A 17,478-nucleotide genomic window follows, 5' to 3' on the forward strand; every position below is an offset into this window, starting at 1 on the left:
ACTACAAGGGGGCAAACTACAGAGGGCATTACTACTGGGGGCATATTACTGGGGGCAAACTACATGGGGCTAACTAATGAGGGCAAGCTACATGAGGCAAACTACAGAGTGCATTACTACTGTGGGGCATATCTACAGGGACGCATTACTACTGGCGGCATAACTACAGGGGCGCATTAGTACTGGGGGCATTACTACTGGAAGCATAACTACAGGGGTACATTACTACTGGGGGCAAACTACAGGGGGCATAACTACAGGGGCTAAACTACTGGGGGCATTCCTACTTGGGGAAAATTACATGGGGCTAAACTACTGGGGTGGGGCTAAACAACTGGGGTCATAACTGCAGGGTCTAAACTACAGGAGGCATTACCACTGGGGTCTAAACTACATGGGGCTAAACTACTGGGGGCATTACCACTGGGAGGCTAAACTAAAGTGGGGATAAACTACTGTGGTCATAACTGCAGGGGCATTACTACTGGGGGCATAACTACTGGGGCTAAACTACAGGGGTCTAAATGACTGGGGGCATTACTACAGGCAACATTACTACTGGGGGCAATACTACACAGGGGCATTACCATTAAGGGCATTACTAATGGGGGCACTACTGAGGGCATTGTAAAGGGGGCACTTCATAAGGGGCATCACTCCTGGGGAGACATAAGGGGCACTACTACTGGGAGCACTGCATAAGGGGCACCACTACTATGGGCTCTATATAAGGGGCACTACCAGTACAGTAGACATTGCATAAGGAGCACTACTACTGTGGTCATTGTAAAAGGGGCGCTACTACTGTGGGCATTGTGTGTTACGGGGTGCTACTACTGTGGGCATCATGTGTATTAGGGGTGCTACTACTGTGGGCATTATTACTATTGTGTGACCACACCCCTTTCATTTTGAGACCATGCCCCTTTTGCACAATACTTTTATTTCATGGGTGCCGGGGGGGGGGGGGGATCCACCTCCTGTCTAGGACCACTTTAAGCTCTGGTAATTACTAAAGGGGCATATAGTTTGAAATTGGGGAGTCCCATTTTTCAAACAAGGGTGCCCCCATGTGTGGTTGGTATTGATAGAGCACACTGTGCCTCCCAGACATCTAATGGTAAAACCAGTGCATGGTGATATTGTCTATCACCAGACAGTAGCTGCTTAGGGGTTATATCATTTGAGATAGGGTTCTCCCTTCTTTGAAATGTTGGTTCTCCAGCTTCCACATGTGCCATTATGGGGGAACACGCAGTGCCCTCCCATATATATGAAATATGTAAATTTTCCATAGTCCTGAATAATATTAACTGGAGATCACAAGTGATCACCAACAATAGTAACTAAGTGGACTCCACACTTGTGTGTTTTTTTTTCTTGTACGGCAATATACTGTAGGGCACATTTGATGCCTTAAAATGTATGTTTTTCCATGGTACAGCTCACTAAATAATAAGTACTAAAAGCACTCTCATCTGAAAGAGGGCGCCCCACCTTTCCAATGTGTCTGCACCTTAATTTTTGGATGCCGGGTTGGTGGATATCTACCCCCATTCCTGGAATCCATTTTTTTGTTCTGCAGTTGTGAAGGGGGTTAATATCATGTGATCATACTGATCACCAGACATTGTTATATCCAGGCACATAGCTGAAATGAATCAGCGCTATGAGCTGGGTAAGATAAATATCACAGTATTTATTAATAAAAATATCATGAAATGTATAATAATAAAAAGAACACTGTTGCAACAGAATTAATTAAAAAAAAAAACAAGCAAGTACAGCACTGCTAATTGATGTGGAACAACAATAACATGCTGGGAAAATAATTAATTATAGGAGCCACAATAATTCCAACCAGTGTCACAATAGGTAGCAGCAACTCCCAATAGTGGATTTCCAGGCAGTCCTCCATTATTTGCTGTCCCAGTTGTTAAGCCTGGGACAGCAAATAATGGAGGACTAACTGGAAATCCACTATTGGGAGTTGCTGCTACCTATTGTGACGCTGCTTGGAATTACTGCTAACAAGGACCCTGCTATGGTCCATATGCTACTGGACGCTACGAATACCAACAGAATTTAGCCTAAAAGGACCTCGCAATGGGCCTAATTCAGAGTTGATCACAGCAGCAAATTTGTTAGCAGTTGGGCAAAACCATGTGCACTACAGGGGGACAGATAATAACGTGCAGAGAGAGTTAAATTTGGGTGCGGTTTGTTCAAACTGAAATCTAAATTTTAGTGTAAAAATAAGGCAGCCAGTATTCACCCTGCACAGAAACAATATAACCCACCCAAATCTAACTCTCTCTGCAAATGTTATATCTGCCCCACCTGCAGTGCACATGGTTTTGCCCAACTGCTAACAAATTTGCTGCTGCGATCAACTCTGAATTACCCCCAATATCATCAGGAGTACTAACCTTTATGGCGAACTGGTAACACCTGCATTAGCAATCATCTCCTTAGGATTGTGGCTCCCCAGCATGTTATCATTGTTCCACATCAATTAGCAGTGCTGTACTTGCCTGTTTTTTTAATTCTGTTGCAACAGTGTTCTTTTTATTATCAATTTCATGATATTTTTATTAATAAATACTGTGATATTTATCTTACCCAGCTCATAGTGCTGATTAATTTATTTATTACCCATCTGTTTGTATTAGGGTCTGACTAGCCCTATTGACAGCATACGTCAGCGCCAAATCCCTACCTTGGTAGTTTCGCTTGCACGAGTGCCCATTTTGATAATGAAATACTAGTAGCTGTTTGCAAAATGGCTAATTGTCACGATATACTGGCAGTCCACTGCCCCGACTGGTCAGTGAAATCCAACAAGTTGTACAACCTGATTTACTGATGCTGATCAGTATTTGGTTGGAATCAGTGATTGGTGAACCCCATATTGACTATTTTTTTTATATATAATCCTCTGTGAAATGCAGAATTACCAAGTTGATTACTGATGTAAAGTTCCCAATAGTTTACAAGAATCAACAATTGCAATACAGTAATAACAATTGAAGCTTGCTTATTTAGAACAGTGTTACAATTTTTTGAGGAAAACAATGCTGAATTGTATTTACCTATGTAGAGGTTATATTTTATGCAATTTGTAGGATACCAAAGGAGAAAAAAGCATTTCATGTTTTTTATCTAAGGAAAAGTCCCCAATAAGGGCCATATACACGGGAGAGATGTGTGCTGAGTAAACCGCTCAGCACACATCTCTCCCGCCGCTCAGCACAGCGCGATGTGTGCTGAGCGATGCGGAGGAGGATGGGGGGGAAGGGCGCTCATTTCACCCAGCGGGTGAAATGAGCGACCTGCTAGATTGAGCCTGCATGCAGGGTCACGCATCGCTATCGCTGTGGGGGGTACACACCAGTGATCTGTGCTTAAAATCAAAGCAATCTAGTCAGATTGCTTAGATTTTAAGCATGGATCTCTCCGTGAGTACCCCCCTTGAGTTTACAAGAATCAGCAATTGCAATACAGTAATAACAATTGAAGCTTGCTTATTTAGAATAGTGTTACAATTTTTTGAGGATAACAATGCTGAATTGTATTTACCTATGTAGAGGTTATATTTTATGCAATTTGTAGGATACCAAAGGAGAAAAAAGCATTTCATGTTTTTATCTAAGGAAAAAGATGTAAATGTTGCTTTAGTCAATACATCATGAACAGTAACAAACCACAATGGAAATATAGGAGGAAGTTGGAAACCTCTTTCTCATGTTTTCCGAACACCTAAAATGATAAGCAATTGTACAGGTGTGCAAAAGGGCGAAAGGCTATCATCACATGCCACATGCACAACTCATTTTGTTCCTCCTGATTATCTGACTTTGGAAAAGAAAAATATTATGTCATCAAAGAGAAAAAATATTATATTCCCCTGTTGACAGCTGTAGGAACACAAGACACATGTTCAGCACAACAAAGAACGTAACATCAATTTCATAAACGTTTTCACAAGTATTTAATGTTTTGGTCCGGATTGTTTCATTATCAACACATGGACAAATGTTTGCAGATGACAAGTGTAGTTGGACAATATTTCTGAATGTTTTTTTTTTTTTCAATGTCCAGTGTCACAGGCATATACACAATTTCTAGAGGGGAAGAAAGTTTCTGAATGTTTGGGTTCAAAGCAAAGCAAAAAAAAAAAACTTGCTACTATAAGCCTGCTACATACATTTTTTTGTGTCATGTTTTACCCTAAATAACAAGTTCAGTTGAGTTACAAAATGTTGCTTAGGTACCGTATATTTCCCGATCAGGGAATTTTTCATGTAGCATTCACCGATCTCCCGATGGATCAATGTCCATCAATGGTCGCCGATCTGTGGTGTTAAATGGCGGATCAGGTCGAATCGGGGAACTGGGAAACAGCCGCCTGATGTATAGGGCACTTAAGATATTTCTTAATAACAACTGGTTATGTCAGTGACCAGTTGTTTGGTAAAGAATAATTATACAAAAGTACTATTGTGGAGTGTGTGCACCAGCTGCTCTGTTACTCCATGCACATTCAGGGAGGAAGGCATTGACAGGTGTGTTTGCGGTGCTCTCCTCCAGTTGCACCCTGTGTCAGAGAGAGCTGTGCACCTGGACAAGATTAGTTGCCTCTGTGTGAAAGTGGGGATGAGCAGGACACAAATGTCAGTACGTCATTCTAACTGGTAGAACAATTCAATATTCCCTCCCTATAGGTTAGAAAAAATAAAATAAGCAAAATACATGGAATTATTCAATGAACATATCCACACAAACAACTGCTGAATATTCATTATTGCTCAGTATTAAACCCCTTTACACAAATCTCACCATCTTACCAAATTAATACTACTCTGCAAAATGTATATTGATCTTCCCTCAGACCCATTAAAAATATAAAATATTGAAATTCGGGTTAGAGCTAGCCACGCAATACTAAACATTATTAAACCACAGAGGAGCACAGGTCATTTGCTCTCTACATTTACTTAGTGTCCATGTATGGATATATGTGTGTGTGTGTGTGTGTGTGTGTGTGTGTGTGTGTGTGTGTGTGTGTTTATGTATGTGTGTGTGTGTGTAATATAATATATATATATATATATATATATATATATATATATATATATATACTATACAATTGCTGCTGAACAGAGGGAGAGACACATAACATAGTGATCAAGTTGGTCTGACTGTTACCAGTTGGGACTGTTGTGACACACATTTGTGGTTATCTATGAAGGTAAATTCGAACTATACCCCTGATGAAGTCCTATGTGGACGAAAAGCGTAGGGTCATTTTTGTAACAGCCTGTACCTTTAAAAGGAACTTCACCTGACTTCCGGTTCCGGCTCCCATGTGATCGGGTGCCTGGTGTGAAAGCTCCGCTGCTACCCCGGCCAGCACAGCACGCAGCGCCGCGTTTGCGGCAATAATCCCGGCGGTTCCCGCAGCCTTGGCGAGGGGAAGCTCTTCTCCACCTTATGGAGAAGTTTCTCACCTCTCCCATGCCAGCAAAGCAGCAAAGATCCCGCTCTGAGCGGCGCCGGGCGGAATCCAACATGGCCGCCGCACCGGACACACTGGAGGGCACGCAGCAGCTGGATGATGGATCTCAGCCTGCCTCTCCTGACCCTGCAGCTCCAGTCTCATATGAGGATGTAGTGAAAGCAATCCAGGTAACAATGGGGCCTCTCATGGACGCGCACGCTGCTAAGCTGACGCAGGTGGCACAGGACATTAAGTCTCAGATGAAACAGCTGTCCCAGAGGGTATTATCCACTGAGCAAAGATTGGGGGAAGTGTTCCAAGACGTGGCAGAATTAAAAACGAATACTGACACTATGCAGAAATCTTATTACCAAGTTATGAATAAATTAGACGACCTGGAAAACAGGTCGAGGAGGAATAACATCAGGATCATGGGCCTAGCAGAATCTCTTAAAGGGCCAGACCTGTATCGTTTTTTACAAGTGTCCCTTTCAGAGTTGTTGGAAATCCAGGACACATGTGCAGACATGGTAGTGGAAAGGGCCCACCGGTTAGGACCGCCCAGGACGGGTCAGAACGCGAGGCCACGTGTGGTGATTTTTCACTGTTTGAACTTTCTTCATAAAGAAGCTATTTGGTCTGCTTCCAGGAGACACAGGACTCTTACATGGGATGGTGGGGACATTCGTCTCTTTCAAGATTACTCTGCAGAAGTATCCCGAGCTCGCAAGGATTTCTCTCAGATTTGCTCTCGCCTGGTCCAGGAGGGCAGGAAGTTTGCACTGTTGTACCCTGCATGTTTACGGCTCTTTGAGGGGGACTCCTTTCGTGACTTTTCTAATGTAGCTGACGCAGCTGGTTATCTGTCTGAAGGAAGGAAATCGAGACATTCGTCTTCTCCTACTTCTCCACGTTCCACATCATAGGCCCTGAGCTGGGGGTTACATGTGTTACTTGATGGATGGCCTGGGAGTTCCGGCCGGGGCTGCTCATATGCTTGCTATATGTATGGTACCCATGAACGGGGAATAATTGCCTAAATGCTTTTCATCTAGTTTATAAGTACCAGACACCCTCTTTTCCTTAGCCTCAGTTTAATGTGTTCAGTTGGGCTGGGTGGAAGCTGGGATTCTCATTTATCTTTTTGAATGTCGTTATTGGCCGGGGTGTGCTAGGGGTAAGCACGCCAAGTTTGAAGTTAGCCTTACGGATTTCTATATGGCTGGAAGTTCTTATTTCTTAGACGGTAGAGGCGAGTTACTGCCTCTTGTCCTGTTCTATCTTTTTTTTCTATGTGTTGTAACCATCTTTGTGTCCTGTCTTGTCCCCCCTGTATGTTTGCTCAAGTGTCGCGGTGGATGGAGCAGCGGTGGCTGGACCACCACTTCCTTTATGTACTCGTCATTACTTCATTGGGTTTATTTAGATTAGTTGCATGTCGTCTCTAGCAATTAGCACATGGAATGTGGGGGGTATAAACTCCCCGGCTAAGAGGAAAAAAATCCTTCTGTATCTAAACAAGCTCCGCATGGATATAGCATTCTTGCAGGAAACGCACCTCCTCCCTCTAGAGGTAGCCAAACTTAACACACTTCGGTGGTCAGTATTGGCCTCGGACCCATACTCCTCTAAGGCACGGGGAGTGGCCATACTGATAAGACAGTCTCTATCTCATACTGTTCATTCTATAAAGGTTGACCCGCAGGGTCGGTACGTTATTGCAGACGTCACAGTAGATTGCACACGCTTATTGCTATGTAATATATATGCTCCGAATAACCGCCCCAAAGTGTTTTTCTTGGATATGTTGAACAAACTATATGGTCATATAGAGTCCAACATTGTGTTAGGGGGGGATTTCAATGTGGTCTCGTCTCATGTTTTGGATAGGAATGTAGCTTCGACTCGGGGGTATAGCACCCCGAAAGTGGGTGTTCAGTATCTGAAACGCCGACTGCGGGTGGTGGATGTGTGGAGGGTGTGCTATCCACTGGAACGGGATTATACCTGCTTATCTGCTGCGTATGGTAAGCTCTCCCGCATTGACTACCTGTTGTTGTCAGAACACATGTTTCCCAAGGTTATGGATGCTGGGATCGAAGCTATTAGTATTTTGGATCACGCCCTATGTTGGATTAAACTGTCGGTACACGAAAATAAGGGCCCGGTGCGGCAGTGGCGGTTTCCGACACATCTGGCTAATTCATTGTAATTTCGTAATATGTTGGAAGCGGCATGGCTAGATTACAAGAGTAATAACGCTGGTTGTGAGTCCGAGAAGCCTCTGATGTTCTGGCAGGCATCTAAGCCCGTCATGAGAGGGGTTATTATGTCTTACTGTGCACACAGGGATAGGCAATTAGACGGCTCATATTTGGAAGCCCAGGCGAACTTGACGACTTCCTTTCAAAGGTTTAAGCAATCACCAACCCCAGCTAATAGGGCTGATTATAATAATAAGAAGGCCATTTTTGATAATATTCTGAATCACTTGGAAGCCAAGCACACTTTTTATAGGAATGCCTCCTTTCATAGATATGGTAATAAACCGGGTAAATTAATGTCCTTCTTATTGAAAGGGCGTCACTCTTCTTCGGTAATTAAATCCCTCCGCACTAGCGACGGTACTAGGGTCCGGACTAATGCCAAGATAACGGAGGTGCTGAGCTCTTTTTACTCCCAACTGTATTCTCAGCCTCCTAGTAATCTGCCCAATAAATAGGCCTTTTGGGCTAATATGAGTTTACCTCAGATGTCTGACAGCCAGGCCTCATCCCTTATGGCACCCATATCGGGGGAGGAGGTAGAAAGGGTGATTAAGGCATTGAAAACTGGAAAGGCGCCGGGACCGGACTGCCTCTCCAATGATTATTACAAAATCCTATTACCCCACATCCGGGATACATTGCAGGTATTTTTTAATGAACTACTCTCAGGTCAGGCCCTGCCTAGTTTCTTTAATTCAGCATTCCTTAGGGTGTTGCCGAAGCCAGGTAGGGACCTGGAACTCCCGGAATCTTATAGGCCCATCTCCCTCCTTAATACGGACTATAAGTTGTTTACCTAGATATTAGCTGACAGGTTGAAACTTGTATTGCCCTCTATTGTCCACCCAGATCAGTCGGCGTTCATTTGGGGCTGTCAGGCGGTTGTGAATATCAGGAAAGTTTTAACTGTAATGCAGGGGTTACAGGATTCCTCAGATACGGGCACCAATGTTATCCTATCACTTGACGCCGAAAAGGCATTTGATATGGTGACTTGGGACCATTTATTTGATACACTACATAGGTTCGGGGCCCCGTCTGCCTTTGTAGAGGTGTTGGTCCGCTTGTACAAAGACCCTGCCACGCAGGTATTGGGAAAAGGCTATATTTCTTCCCCCTTCTACATTCAGAGAGGCACCCGTCAGGGTTGCCCCTTATCCCCACTGCTGTTTGCTCTGGCCCTGGAGCCACTGGCGATAGCCCTCCGTGACGCGTCTTCCTTTAGAGGCATTTCTGTGGGCAGGCTGGAGGTTAAAATAGCACTGTTTGCTGATGATATGTTGCTGTTTATTGCTGACCCCAGCAGGTCAATAGGACCTATAGTTTCCATCATTGACAGCTTTGGATCCTTTGCGGGTTACAAGGTTAATCTTTCCAAATCTGAACTAATGCCTCTATCGGGAGATGCGTCTTTTTTTCAATAGGCACCCGGTTTTATCCCAGTTCCCTAGGACCCAGAGGGTTCTTAAGTATTTGGGGATAATGATCCCTACGTCACTGGAACTGTTATATGCAGTTAATGTTGCACCGGTCCTGACGGCTGTTCGGGTCCTCCTAGATGGGTGGGTTAATTTGCCTTTCTCCTTGATGGGTAGGGCCACGGTCCTTAAAAGCGTGGTGTTCCCGAAACTCTCATATGTTTTGCAGATGCTGCCATTTCGCCTTACAAAAAAAGACTGTAAGTCGGTAAATTCCATGTTCTCTACATTTTTATGGGGAGGGAAGAAACCTAGGATTTCTTATTCTAAACTTTAGTTGCCAAGGGCGGAGGGGGGGCTGGGAATCCCAGGCTTGGAAGCGTTTAGTAGAGCAGTGATGTTCCGTTATGTCACGGACTGGTTATGGCAGCGTTCCTGCTTTACCAATTACACATTGGAGGAGGAACTGTTTGCCCCCTTCTCTCCCAGCGCCCACCTTCACACCCCAAAGAACAAACTGCCGAAATCACTTAAAACGAATATTATCCTTTCTGATACTTATGGAGCCTGGCACTATTCCAATTCTAAATTACGTAGACACCCGACCTCCTCCCGATACACAACTTTCTGGGGGAACCCTTGCTTCAGCCCGGGGCTGGAAAATGCTAACTTTAAGCAGTGGCGGGAGCGGGGAATTTCGTCTATTAGAGATGTATTTGACCCTGGGGGATGACATATGCTGTCCTTTTAGGAATTGAGGTCCAGATTTGGTATAGCAAATTCAAATTTTTATATGTACCTGCAAGCCCGACATTTTGTCACTACTATGGCGGTCCCTATGCCCTCGCCAGACATACAGGATCCGATAGCCACTCTCCTCACTCTCACGAATGCCTCTACTTATCGTCTATCATATTATTATGATCATTTACGGGTGGTGCAGGAGGAAAAGCTATGGAATCGCACGATTTCTAATTGGGCGGGGGATATACCAGATTTCCCGGCGCAATCAATCCTACTGAAATCCTGTTAGTATACATTTAAATATTTACATTCGGCTCAGCTTCAGGAAGTGTATTTTAAGTTATTACACAGGGCTTATATAGCCCCAGCCCAAAGAACACATATGATCCCGGATGGGACAAGTGAATGCTTAAAATGTCACGTGTCAAGGGCCTCCTTCTTTCACTGCTTCTGGGCATGTAGGAAGATTGCTACGTTTTGGAACAAAGTTATTGTATTCATTAATATAACTCTCTCATTGGGGGTTGCCAGAGACCCCATAGCTTGTTTATGCAACTGTTTTGAGGGTTGGCCTCTTGGCCCAGATAGGAAGCGAGTCACTCCCATTCTCACGGTCATTCTCACGGTGGCTAACAAAGTTATTCTGAATCATTGGACGAAAAAGTCGTCTCCCTCTTTAGGGGAATTAAAAAATGTGCTTTTACGGGTTCTCTATTTCGAGCGCCAAGCCACCTTGCCAGACATTGAGAGGGGGGTTTCTCGCTTCTATTCGAAATGGGAGCTTTACATTGACAGCCTAGACATTGCAACACAGGGCCATATTGAAAGGCTCTTTGAAAATACCTCCTGGATTCTTTATAAACGTGTGGATGCTAATTGATATAAGTGTACACTTTGTTGTTTTGAGGCTGATGAGTTCATAGGTTGTTTGAACTGTATGTACTCCGCGAGACTACGGAGTGAATTGTCTTGTCTTGTCTCCCCCTCCCCCTTTCCCTTCTTGTTTTTTCCCCTTATTATTATTTTATCATGTTTATAAGTGGGTGGTAATAGTTTACAGTTTAAAGTGTATGAATACAGGATATGCGGAATTAGGTGGCACAGGATGCAAGGCACTGAGATACCTGCAGTTCGGCTATAGCGGGGATGTACGTCTGTATTTATGCCTTACTTATAATTTTTCATTATGAATCACCACTGTATGTAACTCTTTACATTATGAAAATAAGAAAATAAAAACCGTTTTACCAAAAAAAAAAAAGGAACTTCACCTAAGTAGCTCACACCTGTAAGGGTGAGGTGAAAACCTGACGTCACATCCTTTGAAATTGGACAGGTTTAAATGTTACCTTCTATGTGAAGCAATAACAATTATATGTATCATGTTCTATATACATATGATTTAGCAACCTCTGTTTATATACCAGTTATTCAACCTGAATATTTTATGACTTATTGTGTAACATTGAGTAATAATTTGCAAAAAGTTATATTACTAATTGTTATATAAACTGAATAGCCCACTTGAGGTTACTGTTTCTTTATAAATATATATATATATAACATAAGCAGTTACTCATAAAAATGATTACTAGTGGTAGTGGCAGATACTATCTGAGAGTAGCTGGTAAAGCACATGATTGGAGCATAGGAATGGGGGGTGGGCTTCTAGGCAACTGACGACCCACCCTTAAATGTTCTCCTGCGTTCCTATGTAACAGTGTCATTACAGTAGGCTTCATTGCATGTTATATAATTTACCTCCATGTTTTATGTAGCCGGGATAAAACTATTTTTGGCATTTCCGAGGGACACATAACTCCTTTTGCACTATTTCAGCATATGGCAATGAAAATAAATTGTATCTGCTGTTAAATATTTAATATGGTCATTACTCATTACTATTGTATATTAACGGACACTGGAAGTAAGTGAAGAGCCATGATGAGCAATATTTATGCTGCTCCAAGGGATTTTTTATGTCACTTCTATATTCTGTGGTAATTAGATACTGTATCTATAATTTGTCCTGTTGGAGGTAAAAAGCTATGTATCTATCTTAAAAACATGCTCTTCACTGTGACTTTGGCTGTGCTTGGGTGGCTGCCTCTGTCACACACTGTCCCAGAAACATCTTTGTCAACAGTGGTAAATAAATGTATTCTCTGTAAATGGGCTGCGAAGCTGATGTGGGCTTTCTTTACACAAAGCTAGCCATTGTTCACTTGCCAGTTTCATTTCTTCTGAAACTTGGTTCTGACCTATGCTTTTTTTTTTTTTTTTAATTCTACTAATTATTATTATGGAAGTCCAACAGCTTTTACCTTTATTTCTCACTGTTCTGCTTATGTTACATTCTATGCTGGCACAACAACCAACTAAAACAAAACAAAGTAAATTAATATTCTGTAAACTCACCTCACTGCTACCAGGTAAAAAGTGATTCTCTAGCCTTGGGCGGGGCCCAGACTGCCCATCTGTCACTTCTGGCAAATGCCAGAAGGGCCGATGGGCTTGTGGGCTGGTCCTGTCAGGCAGAGAGTCGGGAAGGACGTGCGCAGCGTAGCCTCCGGCTCTCTGCTCTGTGTGCTCCCCCGCATTCCGTCTCCATAGAAATGGAAGCATGCCGCAAGTCAACGCCCCATGACTCGCGGCACGCCCCCGTGTGCTGATCGCGCCCCTCCCGCCCATCTCCATGGAAACAGGGGCGTGCCGTGAGTCCACACCCCCTGACTCGCGGCACACCCCCGACTGTAGTGCCCGGCACGTACATGCCAGGGCCGAATTCAGACCCCAGTCAGTCCCTGGCCCTGGGTCGTCTTGTGGTGCATGACATATACCAGTCCTTATGTGTCAGCCTGTTATTTATTTTTCCCAATCTGTACAACACTACCAAAAAATAAGATTTTACTCACCGGTAAATCTATTTCTCGTAGTCCGTAGTGGATGCTGGGAACTCCGTAAGGACCATGGGGAATAGACGGGCTCCGCAGGAGACTGGGCACTCTAAAAGAAAGATTAAGTACTATCTGGTGTGCACTGGCTCCTCCCTCTATGCCCCTCCTCCAGACCTCAGTTAGGATACTGTGCCCGGAAGAGCTGACACAATAAGGAAGGATTTTGAATCCCGGGTAAGACTCATACCAGCCACACCAATCACACCGTATAACTCGTGATACTATACCCAGTTAACAGTATGAAATATAACTGAGCCTCTCAACAGATGGCTCAACAATAACCCTTTAGTTAGACAATAACTATATACAAGTATTGCAGACAATCCGCACTTGGGATGGGCGCCCAGCATCCACTACGGACTACGAGAAATAGATTTACCGGTGAGTAAAATCTTATTTTCTCTGACGTCCTAGTGGATGCTGGGAACTCCGTAAGGACCATGGGGATTATACCAAAGCTCCCAAACGGGCGGGAGAGTGCGGATGACTCTGCAGCACCGAATGAGAGAACTCAAGGTCCTCCTCAGCCAGGGTATCAAATTTGTAGAATTTAGCAAACGTGTTTGCCCCTGACCAAGTTGCAGCTCGGCAAAGTTGTAAAGCCGAGACCCCTCGGGCAGCCGCCTAAGATGAGCCCACTTTCCTCGTGGAATGGGCTGTTACTGATTTAGGATGCGGCAATCCAGCCGCAGAATGCTCCAGCTGAATTGTGCTACAAATTCAGCGAGCAATAGTCTGCTTAGAAGCAGGAGCACCTATTTTGTTGGGTGCCTACAGGATAAAAAACGAGTCAGTTTTCCTGACTCCAGCCGTCCTGGAAATATAAATTTTTAAGGCCCTGACTACGTCCAGTAACTTGGAATCTTCCAAGTCCCTAGTAGCCGCAGGCACTACAATAGGTTGGTTCAAGTGAAAAGCTGATACCACCTTAGGGAGAAACTGGGGACGAGTCCTCAATTCTGCCCTATCCATATGGAAAATCAGATAAGGGCTTTTACATGACAAAGCCGCCAATTCTGACACACGCCTGGCCGAAGCCAAGGCCAATAACATGACCACTTTCCACGTGAGATATTTCAAATCCACAGTTTTAAGTGGCTCAAACCAATGTGATTTTAAGAAACTCAACACCACGTTGAGATCCCAAGGTGCCACAGAAGGCACAAAAAAGGGGCTGAATATGTAGCACTCCCTTTACAAGTGTCTGAACTCCAGGCAGTGAAGCCAGTTCTTTCTGGAAGAAAATCGACAGAGCCGAAATCTGGACCTTAATGGAACCCAATTTTAGGCCCATAGTCACTCCTGACTGTAGGAAGTGCAGAAAACGTCCCAGCTGAAATTCCTCTGTTGGGGCCTTCCTGGCCTCACACCACGCAACATATTTTCGCCAAATACGGTGATAATGGTTTGCGGTTTCTTCTTTCCTGGCTTTTATCAGCGTAGGAATGACTTCCTCCGGAATGCCCTTTTGCTTTAGGATCCGGAATTCAACCGCCATGCCGTCCAACACAGCCGCGGTAAGTCTTGGAACAGACAGGGCCCCTGCTGTAGCAGATCCTGTCTGAGCGGTAGAGGCCATGGGTCCTCTGATATTATTTCTTGAAGTTCTGGCTACCAAGCTCTTCTTGGCCCATCCGGAACCACGAGTATCGTTCTTACTCCTCGTTTTCTTATTATTCTCAGTACCTTTGGTATGAGAGGCAGAGGAGGGAATACATAAACTGACTGGTACACCCACTGTGTCACTAGAGCGTCCACAGCTATTGCCTGAGGGTCCCTTGGCCTGGCGCAATATCTAGTTTTTTGTTTAGGCGGGACGCCATCATGTCCACCTGTGGCCTTTCCCAACGGTTTACCAACAGTTGGAAGACTTCTGGATGAAGTCCCCACTCTCCCGGGTGTCGGTCGTGTCTGCTAAGGAAGTCTGCTTCCCAGTTGTCCACTCCTGGAATGAACACTGCTGACAGTGCTAAGACGTGATTTTCCGCCCATCGGAGAATCCTTGTGGCTTCTGCCATCGCCATCCTGCTTCTTGTGCCGCCCTGTCGGTTTTCATGGGCGACTGCCGTGATATTGTCTGATTGGATCAGTACCGGCTGGTTTTGAAGCAGAGGCCTTGCCAGACTTAGGGCATTGTAAATGGCCCTCAGTTCCAGAATATTTATGTGTAGGGACGACTCCTGACTTGACCAAAGTCCTTGGAAATTTCTTCCCTGTGTGACTGCCCCCAGCCTCGAAGGCTGGCATCCGTGGTTACCAGGACCCAGTCCTGTATGCCGAATCTGCGGCCCTCTTGAAGATGAGCACTCTGCAGCCACCACAGTAGAGATGCCCTGGTCCTTGGAGACAGGGTTATCAGCCGATGCATCTGAACATGCGATTCCGACCACTTGTCCAAGAGGTCCCACTGAAAGGTTCTTGCATGGAACCTGCCGAATGGAATTTTGCTTCGTAAGAAGCTACCATTTTTCCCAGGACTCGTGTGCAGTGATGCACCGATACCTGTTTTGGTTTCAGGAGGTCTCTGACTAGAGATGACAGCTCCTTGGCTTTCTCCTGCGGGAGAAACACTTTTTTTCTGTTCTGTGTCCAGAACCATCCCCAGGAACAGCAGGCGTGTGGTAGGAACCAGCTGTGACTTTGGAATGTATAGAATCCATCCGTGCTGTTGTAGCACTTCCCGAGATAGTGCTACTCCGACCAACAACTGCTCCATGGACCTCGCCTTTATAAGGAGATCGTCCAAGTACGGGATAATTAAAAACTCCCTTTTTTCGAAGGAGTATCATCATTTCTGCCATTACCTTGGTAAAGACCGTCGGTGCCGTGGACAGTCCAAACGGCAGTGTTTGGAATTGGTAATGGCAATCCTGTACCACAAATCTGAGGTACTCCTGGTGAGGATGGTAAATGGGGACATGTAGGTAAGCATCCTTGATGTCCAGGGATACCATGTAATCCCCCTCCTCCAGGCTTGCAATAACCGCCCTGAGCGATTCCATCTTGAACTTGAATTTTTTTATGTATGTGTTCAAGGACTTCAAATTTAAAATGGGTCTCACCGAACCGTCCGGTTTCGGTACCACAAACAGTGTGGAATAGTAACCCCGTCCTTGTTGAAGTAGGGGCACCTTGACTATCACCTGCTGGGTGTGAATTGCCTCTAGCACAGCCTCCCTGCCTGAGGGAGTTGTTGGCAAGGCAGATTTGAGGAAACGGCGGGGGGGAGACGCCTCGAATTCCAGCCTGTACCCCTGAGATACTACTTGAAGGATCCAGGGATCCACCTGTGAGCGAGCCCACTGATCGCTGAAATTTTTGAGGCGGCCCCCCACCGTACCTGGCTACGCCTGTGGAGCCCCCGCGTCATGCGGTGGACTCAGAGGAAGCGGGGGAAGAATTTTGATTCTGGGAACTGGCTGACTGGTGCAGCTTTTTCCCTCTTCCCTCGTCTTTGTGCAGAAAGGAAGCGCCTTTGACCCGCTTGCTTTTCTGAAGCCGAAAGGACTGTACCTGATAATACAGTGCTTTCTTAGGCTGTGAGGAAACCTGAGGTAAAAAAAATTCTTCCCAGCTGTTGCTGTGGATACGAGGTCCCAGAGACCATCCCCAAACAATTCCTCACCCTTATAAGGCTCTATGTGCCTTTTAAAGTCAGCATCACCTGTCCAGTGTCGGGTCTCTAATACCCTCCTGACAGAATGGCCATTGCATTAATTCTGGATGCCAGCCGGCAAAATATCCCTCTGTGCATCTCTCATATATAAGACGACGACTTATGTTCGCAAAATAGTATCCCTGTTTGACAGGGTTACAGACCACGCTGCAGCAGCACTATCTGCAGGTCTCAGTCTAGTACCTGAGTGTGTAAATACAGACTTCAGGATAGCCTCCTGCTTTTTATCAGCAGGTACCTTCAAAGTGGCCGTATCCTAAGACGGCAGTGCCACCTTTTTTGACAAACGTGTGAGCGCCTTATCCACCCTAGGGGATATCTCCCAGCGTAACTTATCCTCTGGCGGGAAAAGGTACGCCATCAGTAACTTTTTAGAAATTACCAGTTTCTTATCAGGGGAACCCACGCTTTTTCACACTTCATTCACTCATTTGATGGGGGAACAAAACACTGCCTGCTTTTTCTCCCCAAACATAAAACCCTTTTTTAGTGGTACTTGGGTTAATGTCAGAAATGTGTAACACATTTTTTATTGCCGGGATCATGTAACGGATGTTCCTAGTGGATTGTGTATATGTCTCAACCTCGTCGACACTGGAGTCAGACTCCGTGTCGACATCTGTGTCTGCCATCTGAGGGAGCAGGCGTTTTTGAGCCCATGATGGCCTTTGAGACGCCTGGGCAGGCGCGGGCTGAGAAGCCGGCTGTCCCATAGCTGTTACGTCATCCAGCCTTTTATGTAAGGAGTTGACACTGTCGGTTAATACCTTCCACCTATCCATCCACTCTGGTGTCGGCCCACAGGGGGCGACATCCCATTTATCGGCATCTGCTCCGCCTCCACATAAGCCTCCTCATCAAACATGTCGACACAGCCGTACCGACACACCGCACACACACAGGGAATGCTCTGACT

The 17,478-nt window shown here is 45.1% G+C and overlaps 1 protein-coding gene across 5 annotated transcripts in view; it reads left to right on the plus strand.

Annotated features, from left to right (window-relative positions):
• The window catches only part of ARHGEF10 (Rho guanine nucleotide exchange factor 10), a 318,961-nt gene that overhangs the window by 275,120 nt on the left and 26,363 nt on the right, over positions 1-17,478 (plus strand). The window lies entirely within an intron of this gene.

The sequence above is a fragment of the Pseudophryne corroboree genome, chromosome 4 (assembly GCF_028390025.1).
Source record: "Pseudophryne corroboree isolate aPseCor3 chromosome 4, aPseCor3.hap2, whole genome shotgun sequence".
NCBI lineage: Eukaryota > Metazoa > Chordata > Amphibia > Anura > Myobatrachidae > Pseudophryne > Pseudophryne corroboree.